Raw genomic sequence first — 16,121 nt, 5'->3', positions numbered from 1 at the left:
AAACGACAAGATGGCATCACTTCCTTGTGCGATTATGTCCCCCAACACCGCTTCTGTTGCTTCATTTCGGTGGTGCTCCATAGTTTCTGCAAATATTTACAACATGGCAATTATTTTTCAAACATGACAGATGGATATATTAGTGGCAAACGTAGAACTAGCTAGCTAATCACAATGAGGAATCATATTAGTGGCCTCGACACTGCTTCTCTAGCGTTTGGGGTGGCCTCGACAGCGCTTCAGGGTTTGGGGTGGCCTCGACAATGCTTCAAGGGTTTGGGGTGGCCGCGACGACAACGCTCTTTTAACTTGGTAAATTTGGGTGTCCTCGAGAGAGTTTGTTGGGTAGGGGCGCGGCGGGAGGGGGTAGGAGACCGACATCGTTTTTTCTAGGATTTGGGTGTCCTAGAGAGTTTTGGTCGAGCGAGAGGGCTGGGGGGGTGCTCCCGTGGTATAAGTTATCATGGTCGAGAGGGGGTATATATACCAACCGCCCCCTCATGTCGAAGTTATCCGTGAGGGGGTTATATCGACAATGACGACATACATACATGGGAAAATAATGTTATCGGGGAGGGGGTATATCGACCCCCCCCTCGTGTTGAAGTTATAGGGATGGGGTATATCGACAACGACATACCCGATAAAAAATAAGAAGACGAAGAAGAAATAAAAAGAGGAGAAGAAGAAAGGAATATAGGAGAAGATCGAAGAAAAAAAAGAGCCTCTTTTTTTTCTTCGATCTTCTCCTCTATTCCTTTCTTCTTCTCCTCTTCTTTTTCTTCTTTTTTCCTCTTCTTATTTATTTCCCCTCTTCTACATCTCCTCTTCTTCTCCTTTCTTCCTCTTCTTATTTTCCTTTTTCCTCTCATTCTTTTTCTTCTTCTTCCTTTCCTAGCTAGATATATATAACTTTTCTAAAAATGTAACTTTTGCATATATAAAACTTTTTCTTCTTCTTCCTTCTTGCTTCTCTTCCTTCTTCCTAAATATATAAAACTTTTCTAAAAATGAAACTAACCTAAAATGTACTAAATAAGAGGACATATATAGATAAAATTTTTCTAAAAATCTAACTTTTGCATATATGTACATATATACACAGAGAACATACATACATACATACATACATATATACATTTTTATAAAAAAAGCAAAAAACAAATCATCATATATATGAACAAAAAGCAAAAAAATACAGGACATATAATCTAAAAATCTAACTTTTGCAGGGCAGCGGGCTCGGGGCAGGGGCGACGACGACGATGGGGGCGGGCTCGGGGCAGGGGCGTGGGTGACGGCGACGGTGACGAGAGCGACGGCGACGGCGGGGGCGGGCCGGGGCAGGGGCGGGCCGGGGCAGGGGCTCTGGCGATGTACGGCGGGCTAGGGCAGGGGCGCGGGCGACGGCGACGAGAGCGACGGAGACGGCGGGGGCGGGCCGGGGCAGGGGCGCGGGCAACGGCGACGAGAGCGACAGCGACGACGGACAGCGTCGGGGCAGCCTGGCGGCGTCGATGTGCTCAGCGCCATCGGGGGCAACTGGTGATGAACTCTGCAAAATTCTTAAGTGCTACTTATATACCCAGAGCTTTGGTCCTGGTTCGTGACACCAACCGCGACCAATGCCCCCCTTTAATCCCGGTTGCTGGCACCAACCGGGACTAAATGTCTCTTTTCAGCAACCCAAAGGGCGGGAAGCAGAGGCCTTTGGTCCCGGTTGGTGGCACCAACCGGGACTAAAGGGGGGGAATTGGTCCCGGTTGGTGGCACCAACCGGGACCAAAGGCCCTTTGCTGCCCGCGTCGCGGCCAAAAGATTAGTCTCACCTTGCTAGTTGAGAGGGTCACCTGCGCCAACCCTCTAGAGCTCCTCTGAACTGCAGGCTTTCGGGCCTAATTTGTCATGATGTGCTTCTGGGCCTACTGGGCCTCCTGCGGGCCTAAATCCTGGCCCATGGTTGGGTTTCTAGTCGTATTCAGGCCGTGCTGGCACAGTAGGTGGCACTTTTTTTGTTGCTTTATTTATTTTATTTTGTTTGTAATTACAACAAAAAACTTAGTGTTGCTATTTTTATTTATTTTATTAAAGTTTATTTATTTTACTTTTATAAAGTTTATTTTGTTTCTACTTATTTATTTTATTAAAGTTTATTTTATTTTGTTTCTACTTATTTATTAAAGTTTATTTTATTTTATTTCGAACAGAAAATACTTTGATAATTTCAGTGGCATGAATATTATATAATTTTAGTTTAAAAAATACTAGAGGTTTATAAAAGCTTTTTAGTTGATTCCTTTTGTTATTAGAGTTTTATAAAAAATTAGTTAATTTTCTTTTTTCTATTAAAGAATATTATAGTTTTGTTTTAGTTGATCATAACAGAATATTTTAATTGATTGTTTTTGAGCTAAATGATGTGGCTTTTTAGTTGATTAGGGTTTCATACGGAAACTCATCTGTTACAAAGGGATTTCATTTGTTATTTTTCATGCATTTAGTGATTTTTGTGTGTGTTCAAAATGCACCATTCAAAGCCACATCATCAATTTTCAACCCTTTGTGACTTCATTTGTTATTTTTCATGCATTTACTGATATTTTTAGCTATAAGACCCTGAAATTCAAAAGCATTTCAAATGAACTCTGAAAAGGTTGAAAGTTGGCATGGTATCATCATTTCACCCACATAGCATGTGCTGAAAAGTTGAGAGGGTTACCGCAAAAACTAGCTGCACCTCGTGTACAAAACGGACAATGTCTTCTTTCGAAGTATTAGGGTTTCGGACAGAAACTCATCTGTTACAAAGGGATTTCATTTTTTGAACTTATTTGAACTCCAGACTTTTTGTGTGTTCAAAATGCACTATTCAAAGCCACATCATCAATTTTCAACCCTTTCTGACTTCATTTGTTATTTTTCATGCATTGACTGATTTTTTTAGCTATAAGACCCTGAAATTCAAAAGCATTTCCAATGAACTCTGAAAAGGTGGAAAGTTGGCATGGTATCATCATTTCACCCAAATAGCATGTGCTAAAAAGTTGGGAAGGTTATGGCAAAAACTAGATGCACCTCGATGTCTTCTTTCGAAGTATCAGGGTTTCGGACGGAAACTCATCTGTTACAAAGGGATTTCATTTTATGAACTTATTTGAACTCCAGACTTTTTGTGTGTTCAAAATGCACCATTCAAAGCCACATCATCAATTTTCAACCCTTTCTGACTTCATTTGTTATTTTTCATGCATTTACTGTTTTTTTGAGCTATAAGACTCTGAAATTCAAAAGCATTTCAAATGAACTCTGAAAAGGTTGAAAGTTGGCATGGTATCATCATTTCACCCACATAGCATGTGCTAAAAAGTTGAGAGGGTTACGGCAAAAACTAGATGCACCTCGTGTATCGGACAATATCTTCTTTCGAAGTATCAGAGTTTCGGACGGAAACTTATCTGTTACAAAGGGATTTCATTTTTTTGAACTTATTTGAACTCCAGACTTTTTGTGTGTTCAAAATGCACCATTCAAAGCCACATCATCAATTTTCAACCCTTTCTGACTTCATTTGTTATTTTTCATGCATTTACTGATTTTTTTGAGCTATAAGACCTTGAAATTCAAAAGCATTTCAAATGAACTCTGAAAAGGTTGAAAGTTGGCATGGTATCATCATTTCACCCACATAGCATGTGCTAAAAAGTTGAGAGTGTTGCGGAAAAAACTAGATGCACCTAATGTACAAAACGGACAATGTCTTCTTTCGAAGTATCAGGGTTTCGGACGGGAACTCATCTGTTACAAAGGGATTCAATTTTTTTAAATTATTTGAAGTCCAGACTTTTTGTGTGTTCAAAATGCACCATTCAAAGCCACATCATTAATTTTCAACCCTTTCTGACTTCATTTGTTATTTTTCATGCATTTACTGATTTTTTAGCTATAAGACCCTGAAATTCAAAAGCATTTCAAATGAACTCTGAAAAGGTTGAAAGTTGGCATGGTATCATCGTTTCACCAACAAAGCATGTGCTGAAAAGTTGAGAGGGTTATGGCAAAAACTAGCTGCACCTCGTGTACAAAATGGACAATGTCTTCTTTCGAAGTATTAGGGTTTCGGACGGAAACTCATATGTTACAAAGGGATTTCATTTTTTGAACTTATTTGAACTCCAGACTTCTTGTGTGTTCAAAATGCACTATTCAAAGCCACATCATCAATTTTCAACCCTTTCTGACTTCATTTGTTATTTTTCATGCATTGACTGATTTTTTTAGCTATAAGACCCTGAAATTCAAAAGCATTTCCAATGAACTCTGAAAAGGTTGAAAGTTGGCATGGTATCATCATTTCACCCAAATAGCATGTGCTGAAAAGTTGGGAAGGTTAGGGCAAAAACTAGATGCACCTCGATGTCTTCTTTCGAAGTATCAGGGTTTCGGACGGAAACAAGTCTGTTACAAAGGGATTTCATTTTATGAACTTATTTGAACTCCAGACTTTTTGTGTGTTCAAAATGCACCATTCAAAGCCACATCATCAATTTTCAACCCTTTCTGACTTCATTTGTTATTTTTCATGCATTTACTGATTTTTTGAGCTATAAGACTCTGAAATTCAAAAGCATTTCAAATGAACTCTGAAAAGGTTGAAAGTTGGCATGGTATCATCATTTCACCCACATAGCATGTGCTAAAAAGTTGAGAGGGTTACGGAAAAAACTAGATGCACCTCGTGTATCGGACAATGTCGTCTTTCGAAGTATCGGAGTTTCGGACGGAAACTTATCTGTTACAAAGGGATTTCATTTTTTTGAACTTATTTGAACTCCAGACTTTTGGTGTGTTCAAAATGCACCATTGAAAGCCACATCATCAATTTTCAACCCTTTCTGACTTCATTTGTTTTTTGTCATGCATTTACTGATTTTTTTGAGCTATAAGACCCTGAAATTCAAAAGCATTTCAAATGAACTCTGAAAAGGTTGAAAGTTGGCATGGTATCATCATTTCACCCACATAGCATGTCCTAAAAAGTTGAGAGTGTTACGGCAAAAACTAGATGCACCTCGTGTACAAAATGGACAATGTCTTCTTTCGAAGTATCAGGGTTTCGGATGGAAACTCATCTGTTACAAAGGGATTCAATTTTTTTAAATTATTTGAAGTCTAGACTTTTTGTGTGTTCAAAATGCACCATTCAAAGCCACATCATCAATTTTCAACCCTTTCTGACTTCATTTGTTATTTTTCATGCATTTACTGATTTTTTAGCTATAAGACCCTGAAATTCAAAAGCATTTCAAATGAACTCTGAAAAGGTTGAAAGTTGGCACGGTATCATCGTTTCACCCACAAAGCATGTGATAAATAGTTGAGAAGGTTAGTGCAAAAAATAGATGCACCTCGTGTACAAAACGGACAATGTCTTCTTTAGAAGTATTAGGGTTCCGGACGGAAACTCATCTGTTACAAAGGAATTTCATTTTTTAACTTATTTGAACTCCAGACTTTATGTGTGTTCAAAATGCACCATTCAAAGCCACATCATCAACTTTCAACCCTTTCTGACTTCATTTGTTATTTTTCATGCATTTACTAATTTTTTTGAGCTATGATACCCTGAAATTCAAAAGCATTTCAAATGAACTCTGAAAAGGTTGAAAGTTGGCATGGTATCATCATTTCACCCACATAGCATGTGCTAAAAAGTTGAGAGGGTTAAGGCATGGACAACACATAAAAGCATTCTGCCCTTTTGCCTCATCCACTTCGAGAAACATAATTATGTGTGTCTGTCAAAGTACATCCATTGCCGGTTCATCTGCGTGCATTATATATAATTATGTGTGTCAAAAACCATTACAGGTTCACATGGATAGATAAGTGACCAAATCAATAGTAGTTCATCATCACATTAAAACCAAAGTACATACATAGTTCAAATTGAACAACATATAGCTCTCCAGAGCATCTAGTTAAACCATACATTGAAACTATGTAAAACCTTTCAATGCAACAACAAATGCGATCATAATCACAACCAAGGTAACAATTGATCCAACGGCATAACGATACCAAGCCTCGGTATGAATGGCATATTTTCTAATCTTTCTAATCTTCAACCGCATTGCATCCATCTTGATCTTGTGATCATCGACGACATCCGCAACATGCAACTCCAATATCATCTTCTCCTCCTCAATTTTTTTCCTTCAAGTAATTGTTTTCTTCTTCAACTAAATTTAACCTCTCGACAATAGGGTCGGCTGGAATTTCCTGTTCAACTACCTCCTACATAAATAAAATCTATGTCACATTGGTCGGCATAATTGTCATAAACAATAAATGACCTAAATAGTTATAAAAAGATAATATATACCACATCTAAATCATAGACAGGACGAGGGCCGACGGGGGCCGATACCCAAACCATCGCACTATATAATAACAAGCAATAATAAAAGTAAGAAAATTAGACAAGTATCTATCTAAAGTAAGAATATTTTTTTCTTTCAGAAAGAATATAAGAACAAGAGGCTCACCACGGTGGTGTCGGCGAAGAGATCGGCGCAGGCGGTCGACGGCGGTGAAGACGGGGACGGGACGTGACGGACCGCTAAACCTATGCAAATCTCGGGGAAAATGGAGCTTGGAGGTCGAGCTTCGAGAGGAGAAAGCTTAACTAGTGTGGCTCGGGCATTTCATCGAACACCTCATGTGCATAGGAGGTGAGCTAGAGAACCCAAATGTCGTCCCCTCGCTGGCCAGAAAAAACAGAGCACTGTTGAGTGCTCTGCTGCGGTGGTGGGGTATATATAGGCAGCTCATTTGCCCCGGTTCGTGGCTGGAACCGGGACTAAAGCTCCACCTGTTGTCCCGGTTCGAGCCATGGACCGGGACCAACGTATGTGGGCCAGCAGCGAGGCCGTTTGGTCCCGGTTCGTGCCTAGAACCGGGATAAATGGGTCCAGACGAACCGGGACCAATGCCCACAAGGCCCCGGCCGCCCCCCTGGGCTCACGAACCGGGACGTATGCCCCCATGGGTCCCGGTTCGTGACTGAACCGGGACTAATGGGCTGGCCAGGCCCAAACCAAAGCCCTGTTTTCTACTAGTGGGTCATGATCTGGGTCATGTGTGGATGTGCTCTACAAGCATGTAAATTATGCACAATGCATACGTGTTGTATGACCTGCCTTTTATTTTGTTATCAATGAGATTGATTGACATTTCAATCCAAAACATAAAAAGAAAAGATGGATTGACACTTGATGGTATATCTTTTCAGGCGCGCTAAAGGTATCTAAGGGCATCTCCAAGGGGCTCCACATTATACCCCTATTTTTCCAGACTGAATTTGTCATTCAAGTGGTTCCCCATTTCGGTCCGGACAGTCTAAAATCCCTTAGTCTGGCCCCAAATCAAGGGGAGGAGAAGGGGAGTTCGGACTATCTGTCATGTTGTCCTGAGAGCCCGTGCGTCCTCTTTTTAACCTTGCCCTCTTACTCTCACTCGCCACTATGTGCTGCCAACCAAACCCTAGTCGCCGTCCCTCCGCGATGTGCCTTCGGGTGACAAAGGAGGAGCGTAAGCACGGTCGGTTTGTGTCGCTGGTGACAAGTTCAGTTCTGCTCAGTTGTCGCCTAGTGACCCACAAGTATAGGGGATCTATCGTAGTCCTTTTGATAAGTAAGAGTGTCGAACCCAACGAGGAGCAGAAGGAAATGATAAGTAGTTTTCAGCAAGGTATTCTCTGCAAGCACTGAAATTATAGGTAATAGATAGTTTTGTGATAAAGTAATTTTTAACGGGTAACAAGTAACAATTGTAAATAATGTGCAGCAAGATGGCCCAATCCTTTTTGTAGCAAAGGACAAGCCTGGACAATTTCTTATATAGAGAAAAGCACTCCCGAGGACATATGGAAATTATCGTCAAGCTAGTTTTTATCATGTTCATATGACTCGCGTTCGGTACTTTGATAATTTGATATGTGGGTGGACCGGTGCTTGGGTGTTGTCCTTACTTGGACAAGCATCCGACTTATGATTAAATCCTATTGCAAGCATCTACAACTACAAAATAAGTATTAAGGTAAACCTAACCATAGCATGAAACATATGGATCCAAATCAACCCCTTACAAAGCAACGCATAAACTAGGGTTTAAGCTTCTGTCACTCTAGCAACCCATCATCTACTTATTACTTCCCAATGCCTTCCTCTAGGCCCAAACAATGGTGAAGTGTCATGTAGTCGACGTTCACATAACACCACTAGAGGAGAGACAACATACATCTCATCAAAATATCAAACGAATACCAAATTCACATGACTACTAATAGCAAGACTTCTCCCATGTCCTCAGGAACAAACGTAACTACTCACAAACCATATTCATGTTCATAATCAGAGGGGTATTAATATGCATATAGGATCTGAACATACAATATTCCACCAAATAAAGCAACTAGCATCAACTACAAGGAGTAATCAACACTACTAGCAACCCACAGGTACCAATCTGAGGCTTTGGGGCAAAGATTGTATACAAGAGGTGAACTAGGGTTTGAGAGGAGATGGTGCTGGTGAAGATGTTGATGGAGATTGCCCCCCTCCTGATGAGAGGAGCGTTGGTGATGATGATGTCGATGATTTCCCCCTCCCGGAGGGAAGTTTCCCCGACAGAACAGCTTTGCCGGAGCCCTAGATTGGTTCCGCCAAGGTTCCGCCTTGTGGCGAGGGAGTTTCGTCCCGCAAGCTTGCTTATGATTTTTTCTTGGACAAAAGACTTCATATAGCAGAAGATGGGCACCGGAGGCCTGCCAGGGGGCCCACGAGGCAGGGGGTCGCGCCCAGGGGGTAGGGCACGCCCCCACCCTCATGGCCAGGGTGTGGGCCCCCTTTGGTATTTTCTTCGCTCAGTATTTTTTATTATTTCGAAAAATGACTTCCGTGGAATTTCAGGACTTTTGGAGTTGTGCGGAATAGGTCTCTAATATTTGCTCCTTTTCCAGCCCAGAATTCCAGCTGCCGGCATTCTCCCTCTTCATATAAACCTTGCAAAGTAAGAGAGAATGGACATAAGTATTGTGACATAATGTGTAATAACTGCCCATAATGCAATAAATATCGATATAAAAGCATGATGCAAAATGGATGTATCAACTCCCCCAAGATTAGACCTCGCTTGTCCTCAAGCGGAAGCCGATAACGATAAATATGTCCACATGTTTAGAGGTAGAGGTGTCGATAAAATAGAATACGGACATGAGGGCATCATGATCATTCTCATAACAGCAACATATATAGATATTGTCATATTATTTCTTATGCTAAAGTAACAATCTATCCACAATGTCAAGTATGAATCAGAAACTTCATTGAGAACTAACAAATTATAATCTCATTCATTGAGGCAATTGCAATTTATCATAACATCAGAAAGAGTCAATATAAGAGCTTTTCAGCAAGTCCACATACTCAACTATCATTTAGTCTTTCACAATTGCTAACACTCACGCAATACTTATGGGTATAGAGTTTTAATCGGACACAGAGAAAGATAGGGGCTTATAGTTTCGCCTCCCAACCTTTTACTTCGAGGGTAATGTCAACAATAATAATTCATGCTAACTTACATCCAATTGGATATATATCAGGATCTTTCCAACACAATGTGCTTGCCAAAGGATAAAATGTAAAACGGAAAGGTGAAGATCACCATGACTCTTGCATAAGGGTAAGAGATAAAAGTAAAAGATAGGCCCTTCGCAGAGGGAAGCAGAGGTTGTCATGTGCTTTCATGGTTGGATGCACGAAATCTTAATGCAAAAGAACGTCACTTTATATTGCCACTTGTGATGTGGACCTTTATTATGCAGTCCGTCGCTTTTATTTCTTCCACATCACAAGATCGTATAAAGCTTATTTTCTCCACACTAATAAATCATACATATTTAGAGAGCAATTTTTATTGCTTGCACCGATGACAACTTACTTGAAGGATCTTACTCAATCCATAGGTAGATATGGTGGACTCTCATGGCAAAACTGGGTTTAAGGGTATTTGGAAGTACAGGTAGTATCTATACTTGGTGCAAAGAATTTGGCTAGCATGAGGGAGAAAGGAAAGCTCAACATGTTGGATGATCCATGACAATATACTTTATTTCATATGTAAGAAAACATAACCCATTAAGTTGTCTTCCTTGTCCAACATCAACTCTTTAGCATGTCATATTTTAATGAGTGCTCACAATCATAAAAGATGTCCAAGATAGTATATTTATATCTGAGAACCTCTCTTTCTTTATTACTTCCTATTAATTACAACGATGACCAAAACTATGTTTGTCAACTCTCAACAATTTTGAATCATCATACTCTTTATATGTGAAGTCATTACTCTCCATAAGATCAATATGATATCTTTGTTTCTTTTTGTTTCTTTCTTTTTCTTTGATTCACACAAAGACCATGGCAAGATAATCAAGCCCTTGACTCAACACTAATCTTTATTATATATAGCTCATGGACTCGATTACATAGAAGGATCATAAAGCAAAAGATCATACTAAAACTTTATTCTACTAGATCAAGATATTACCAAAAGGACCAAACTAAGAAAAACGGTAAAGATAGTGTGATGGTGATACGATACCGGTGCACCTCCCCCAAGCTTGGCAGTTGCCAAGGGGAGTGCCCATACCCATGTGATTATATCTCTTTTGCCGGTGAAGGAGATGGAGTTGTTGATGACGTAGGCTTGTCGTCCCTCTTCCAAGGCATAGGCTCACCATCATAGAAGGATTATCGAGTCTCCGGGATCCTTAAATTTGCAGCCAAACTCATCCTCTTGAATCTATATTCATACTCACAGTTTTGGTTTGCAGGTCATAGATCTAGGCATGGAGGTGCTCGATTTTCTCATGCAGCTTGAAGATGGCCTCCCCAATGTCCTTGTCACCAAGCTTGTGGTTGTTGGTGAACTCCGTGATCATTATGTGATTGGAGTCAAGTCCACGCTCCACCATCTCCTGACACTTGAAAACTTGTTGCTCCATTGCCTCGAGCCTTGTCTCCACGCTACCGGTCTTCCTTGGTCCCTCAACATCGCGGATGTGCAGCAACCCCTCACGCATCTCAATGGTTTGAGGATGTTGCAACAACTCTGCGAGGTAGGGGTTCATGACCTTCTCGAAGAACTTGTCCTTGGGGGCACTTGGAGACGTCATGGTGATCTAGGTCTGTCAGAAAAATAGCTCGAAACAAGAACAGAGGATAATTGCATCATACGGTAGTCAAAACCTTTGGGAGATTATATAATGAATTTTTACCGACCAAAAGAAGTATCGTGCAAGAAAACGGAGTCCGAAGAGTACACGAGGTGCCCACGAGGCAGGGGGCGCGCCTCCCACCCTCGTGGAAGCCTCGTGTCCTTCCCGGACTGCTCCTTATTTTCCTATTTTCTTAAATATTCCAAAACGGAGAAAATTGCCATTAGAACTGTTGTGGAGTTGGTTTACTTACCGTACCACATAACTATTCCTTTTCGGAGTCTGAAACGTTCTGGAAAGTGTCTCTTATGTATTCCTCCGGGGTTACGGTTTCAATAATATTGGTTTCAACATTTATGGGATTAACTGAGATACAATGTTTGATTCTTTGACCATTCACCACCTTCGGATTTGTGCCTTCGAAGTTGTGGATTTTTATGGCACCAGAACGATAGACTTCCTCGATAACCTAAGGACCTTCCCATTTAGAGAGATGTTTTCCTGCAAAAATCTTAAACGAGAGTTGTATAGCAACACATAATCACCTACATTAAACTCACGCTTTTGTATCCTTTTGTCATGCCATCTTTTAACTTTTTCTTTAAACAACTTGGCATTCTCATAGGCTTGGGTTCTCCATTCATCAAGTGAGCTAATGTCAAATAACCTCTTCTCACCGGCAAGTTTGAAATCATAACTGAGCTCTTTAATAGCCCAATATGCCTTATGTTCTAGTTCGAGAGGTAAGTGATATGCTTTTCCATAAACCATTTTATACGGAGACATACCCATAGGATTTTTACATGCAGTTCTATAGGCCCGTAATGCATCATCAAGTTTCTTGGACCAATTCTTCCTAGATCTATTAACAGTCTTTTGCAAAATTAATTTGAGCTCTCTGTTACTCAATTCTACTTGACCACTAGACTGTGGGTGATATGGAGATGCAATTATATGATTAACATCATACTTGGCAAGCATTTTATGAAAAGCACCATGAATAAAATGTGAACCACCATCAGTCATTAAATATCTAGGTACTCCGAACCTCGAAAAAATAATTTCTTTAAGCATCTTAATAGAGGTGTTATGATCAGCACTACTAGTTGGAATAGCTTCTACCCACTTAGTAACGTAATCAACACCAACTAAAATATGTGTATACCCATTAGAGGAAGGAAACAGCCCCATATAATCAAAGCCCCAATCATCAAATGGTTCAACAACAAGTGAATAATTCATAGGCATTTCCTGACATCTACTAATATTACCAATTCTTTGACATTCATCACAAGATAAGACAAACATACGTGCATCCTTGAAGAGAGTAGGCCAATAAAAACCGGATTGCAATACCTTATGTGCAGTTCTATCTCCAGCATGGTGCCCTCCATAAGCCTCGGAGTGACACTTGCGTAGGATCTGTTCCTGTTCATGCTCAGGTACACAACGTCTAATAACACCATCTACTCCTTCTTTATAAAGATGTGGGTCTTCCTAGAAATAATGTCTTAAGTCATAGAATTTTTTTTCTTTTGCTGGTATGTGAAACTAGGTGGTATAAATTTAGCAACAATGTAATTAGCATAATCAGCATACAATGGAGCAGTACGAGAAGCATTTATGACAGCTAATTGTTCATCAGGAAAGCTATCATCAATAGGTAGTGGGTCATCAAGAACATTCTCTAACCTAGACAAGTTATCTGCAATGGGGTTCTTATCTCCCTTTCTATCAATAATATGCAAATCAAATTCTTGCAGCAAGAGAACCCATCTAATAAGTCTAGGTTTAGCGTCTTTCTTTTCCATAAGGTATTTAATAGCAGCATGACCAGTGTGAATAGTTACCTTAGAATCAACAATATAAGGTTTGAACTTATCATAGGCAAAAACAACTGCTAAAAATTCTTTTTCAGTAGTAGCATAATTTCTCTAGGCATTGTCTAGAGTTTTACTAGTGATAACCCACAAGTGTAGGGGTTCGCAACATCTTTCAAGGGTAGAGTATTCAACCCAAATTTATTGATTCGACACAAGGGGAGCCAAAGAATATTCTCAAGTATTAGCAGCTGAGTTGTCAATTCAACCACACCTGGATAACTTAATATCTGCAGCAAAGTATTTAGTAGCAAAGTAATATGATAGTAGTGGTAACGGTAACAAAGGTAACACTAGCAAAAGTAATATTTTTGGTATTTTGTAGTGATTGTAACAATAGCAACGGGAAAGTAAATAAGCGCAAACCAGTATATGGAAAGCTCGTAGGCATTGGATCGATGATGGATAATTATGCCAGATGCGGTTCATCATGTAAGAGTCATAACATAGGGTGACACAGAAGTAGCTCCAATTCATCAATGTAATGCAGGCATGTATTCTGAATATAGTCATACGTGCTTATGGAAAAGAACTTGCATGACATCTTTTGTCCTACCCTCCCGTGGCAGCGGGGTCCTAATGGAAACTAAGGGATATTAAGGCCTCCTTTTAATAGAGAACCGGAACAAAGCATTAACACATAGTGAATACATGAACTCCTCAAACTATGGTCATCACCGGGAGTGGTCCCGATTATTGTCACTTCGGGGTTGCTGGATCATAACACATAGTAGGTGACTATAGACTTCCAAGATAGGATCAAGAACACACCTATATTCATGAAAACATAATAGGTTCAGATCTGAAATCATGGCACTCGGGCCCTAGTGACAAGCATTAAGCATAGCAAAGTCATAGCAACATCAATCTCAGAACATAGTGGATACTAGGGATCAAACCCTAACAAAACTAACTCCATTACATGATAGATCTCATCCAAGCCATCACCGTCCAGAAAGCCTACGATGGAATTACTCACGCACGGCGGTGAGCATCATGAAATTGGTGATGGAGGATGGTTGATGATGATGACGGCGACGAATCCCCCTCTCCGGAGCCCCGAACGGACTCCAGATCAGCCCTCCCGAGAGGTTTTAGGGCTTGGCGGCGGCTCCGTATCGTAAAATGCGGTGATTTCTTCTCCTCTCTTTTTTTCTCCCCGAAAGCAAATATATAGAGTTGGAGTTGGCGTCGGAGGATTTTTTGTGGACAGGGTGTGGGCCCCCTGGTCTTCATCTTTGGCGAGGATTTTTTGTTATTTTTAACTAGATGTTCCATGGAGTTTCAGGTCATTCCGAGAACTTGTGTTTTCTGCACATAAAACAACATCATGGAAATTCTGCTGAAAACAGCGTTAGTCCGAGTTAGTTCCATTCAAATCATGCAAGTTAGAGTCCAGAACAAGGGCAAAAGTGTTTGGAAAAGTAGATACGACGGAGACATATCAACTCCCCCAAGCTTAAACCTTTGCTTGTCCTCAAGCAATTCAGTTGACAAACTGAAAGTGATAAAGAAAAACTTTTACAAACTCTGTTTGCTCTTGTTGTTGTAAATATGTAAAGCCAACATTCAAGTTTTCAGCAAAGATTATAACTAACCACATTTGCAATAATTCTCAGGTCTCATGTTTACTCATATCAATAGCATAATCAATTAGCATGTGATAATAATAAATCTCGGATGACAACACTTTCTCAAAAGAATCATAACATGATATAACAAGATGGTATCTCGCTAGCCCTTTCTGAGACCGCAAAACATAATTGCAGAGCACCTTTAAAGATCAAGGACTGACTAGACATTGTAATTCATGGTAAAAGAGATCCAATCATAGTCATACCCAATATAAATTAATAGTAATGGATGCAAATGACAGCTGCGCTCTCCAACTAGTGCTTTTTAATAAGAGGGTGATGACTCAACATAAAAGTAAATAGATAGGCCCTTCGCAGAGGGAAGCAGGGATTTGTAGTGGTGCCAGTGCTCGATTTTGAAATGGAGATAAATAATATTTTGAGCGGTATACTTTCATTGTCAACATAAAAACTAAGATATGGCGATATCTTCCATGCTACACACATTATAGGCGGTTCCCAAACAGAATCGTAAAGTTTGTACTCCCCCTCCTCCAACAAGCATCAATCCATGGCTTGCTCGAAACAACGAGTGCCTCCAACTAACATCAGGTCCCAGGGGGAGTTTTGTTTGCAATTAATTTTGATTTAGTTTGAATAAAGCATGGGACTGGGCATCTCGGTGACCAGGCATTTTCTCGTGAATGAAGAGCGGAGTCCACTCCACTTGAGAATAACCCTCTTAACATGGAAGATAAGGGCAGCCCTAGTTGATACATGAGCTATTCGCGCATATAAAACAGAATGTTTATTTCAAGTTTTAGAGTTTGGCACATACAAATTTACTTGGAACGGCAGGTAGATACAGTATATAGGAAGGTATGGTGGACTCATATGGAATAACTTTGGGGTTTAAGGGATTGGATGCACAAGCAGTATTCCCGCTTAGTACAAGTGAAGGCTAGCAAAAGACTGGGAAGCGACCAACTAGAGAGCGACAACAGCCATGAACATGCATTAAAATTAATAAACATTGGATGCAAGCATGAGTAGGATATAATCCACCATGAACATAAATATCGTGAAGGCTATGTTGATTTTGTTTCAACCACATGCGTGAACATGTGCCAAGTCAAGTCACTCAAATCATTCAAAGGCGGATACCACCCCACTATACCACATCACAACCATTTCAATAGCATGTTGGCATGCAAGGTAAACCATTATAACTCATAGCGAATCAAGCATGGCACAAGCAACTATGATCTCTAATTATCATTGCAAACATGTTTATTCATAATAAGCTGAATCAGGAATGATGAGCTCATCATTTTACAAAAAACAAGAGAGGTCGAGTACATACCAGCTTTTCTCATCTCAGTCAGT

This window comes from Triticum urartu, chromosome 7A, assembly GCF_056163025.1.
Source record: "Triticum urartu cultivar PI428250 chromosome 7A, HENAU_Tu73, whole genome shotgun sequence".
Classification (NCBI taxonomy): Eukaryota; Viridiplantae; Streptophyta; class Magnoliopsida; order Poales; family Poaceae; genus Triticum; species Triticum urartu.
The sequence above is the reverse complement of the archived record's forward strand: the minus strand, read 5'-3'. Positions refer to the sequence as shown.